The sequence below is a fragment of the Eschrichtius robustus genome, chromosome 5 (genome assembly GCF_028021215.1).
Source record: "Eschrichtius robustus isolate mEscRob2 chromosome 5, mEscRob2.pri, whole genome shotgun sequence".
Taxonomy (NCBI): Eukaryota; Metazoa; Chordata; class Mammalia; order Artiodactyla; family Eschrichtiidae; genus Eschrichtius; species Eschrichtius robustus.
Genome location: NC_090828.1, coordinates 96,104,840 through 96,106,969, shown reverse-complemented (window position 1 = coordinate 96,106,969; position 2,130 = coordinate 96,104,840). Strand labels below are relative to the sequence as shown.

Sequence of the window (2,130 nt, the reverse complement as noted above, 5' to 3'; positions counted from 1 at the left end):
TCCCTTGGCCTGAGCAGAAAATATACTCTTTCCACCAGTTTACTATACAACTTAGACCTGATTAGAGGAAGCTTTAGCAGCACCTGAAGTAGAGCCCCCTGCATCTACTGCCCTTTACATCAAAGGCCATCTGGTTCTGCTCTAGGGATTGGCAAATTCACGAGACGTTTCACAATTCCAATGCATATTTCAGGTTACTTAGCCAAGCAATATGCTCTGTCAAAGAACTATTCCAAGTCAAAGCAAAAAAAAGAAAGAAAAAAAAGAAAGAAAAAAAAAAGCCTTAATATGGAACACAGAAAAAGCACTACCCAAATAAAAAATTACAAAAAAAAATAAGATTATTCCCTCCCCACCCCTTTTCCCACTTGGTGACCCGAGTTTGGTTGAATTTAATTTGTGGTTACCTCAGAATACAACTCAAAGTTTAAATTATAAATCACAGCCCTACACAGATTATCTGAACACATCAGTTCTTTTGAGAGCGGCATGTTCCGGGAAGTCTAATACCCACTACAGAGTGTTCCTTATGAATGGGGCACAGGACAGGTTAATTAAGGTCACTTAAATCTTCATCTTTTACAGCAGATCAGAACCCAGATGGCTGACTTTCTGCAGAATTTCTGATAGGAATCCAGTAGAGCTGGTTTCAAGTTTCACATCGACACTTAAAAGCTGTAACCTTCTTATCCAGAAGTTGTGATCCACATGAAGTCCACAATGAATGCAGCAAATCTGAGGTAGTCAACCCTTACGAAGGCTCAGTATTTCCGGCTTTCTACATGCTTGGCAGTGGACTGCAGGGATGGGAACTGTGTATCACTGTAGATTTCTGGTGGTCCTTGGGGGGCTTTCCTTGTTGTGGTCAACCTGGCCCCAGGAGGCCTATACACGCCACTAGTCATTGTCGGTTCTGGGGTTTCTGTAACAACTACTGGAGCAGGAGGTGCTTGTACCGAAGCTGTTTTATTCCAGGGACCTGAAGATTTTTCTACACCACCACCACCTCCTCCGCCTTCTTCCCAGTTATCACCTGGATCTTCTCTTTTTTCATTTTCATCTTCTTCCTTTTCACTTATTTGCATTGCTTGAACTCTTAGGCCGCTGTAATCAACCTCTTTTTGCTCAAATTCTTTCCACTCATCTTCATCCTTTGTCACAACCTTGGTGGCGGCCCCAGGGCCCGTGGCCCCCGCGCCCGCGGTCCCGCTGTCGCCCGGCCGGGTCCCCGCGCCCGCCCCACCGCCCGCCGCGCCCGCGGCTCCGCTGCTCCCGCCGGCGCCGCCCGCCGAGCCCGTGGCGCTCGCCGCCCGGTTGCTCCGCTCCTTCTTCTTCTTCTTGTCTCTCTTGGCGAAGAAGTTGTCCAGGCTCCGCTCCTCCATCTCAGCCATGGTCGCGGCCTCCTCGGCCGGGATGGGTGGGGCCGGCGGCGGGCGCTGCCCGCGGGGCTCCGAGCTCGGGGTCGAGGCCGGCTCGGCGCTCAAGCTCCCGGGCGCGGTGACGCCTCAGCCCCGCGGGGTCGCCGAGGCGTTTGCGTTGGGGCGAGCGGCTCCCCCCGCGTGCTGGCGAACGGTGGTACGGCCCTCCTTGGGGCTCGCGTGCCGCTGCCGCCGCCCCGCCCGCACGGGCTGCAGCGACAGCGGTGCAGGATCCCGCCCGCTCCGCTGCCGGAGGGCAAAGGGAACGTGCGGGCCAGAGGTTCCAGTCAGCACTCGTGTTTTAAGGAACAGGTTAAAAAGAGAATCCTAATGTGATTTCTTTGTAATGGGTGTGTTCCTTGTCTTATCCTAATGTCTAAACTCTTCTACATGGCTAGACCCCAAATAATATTCTTTATGTGCTAAGTGGTATCTAGAGAGTGGGATAGGTTTAATAAATACCCTAAACCTAATGCGTACACTAACCCTAACCCCTACCCTAACCCTAACACCTACACTAATCCTAATTCGTACCCTAAACCGAGCCCTAACCCTAAAACTAACCCTAACCCTAACCCTAACCCTAACCCATACTCGAACCCGTTCCCGAATCCGTACCCTAAGCCGTACCCTAACACTAACCCTATCCCTAACACTAACCCAAAGCTACCCTTGACTGCTTATGCCTCAAATAGATTTCCTAAGCCCTAGT

The 2,130-nt window shown here is 51.3% G+C and overlaps 1 pseudogene; it reads right to left on the bottom strand.

The window, feature by feature from the left end:
- Nucleotides 1-357: 357 nt before the first annotated feature.
- Nucleotides 358-1,404, bottom strand: LOC137765391 (protein CDV3 homolog pseudogene; annotated as a pseudogene).
- Between the last annotated feature and the right edge of the window lie 726 nt (nt 1,405-2,130).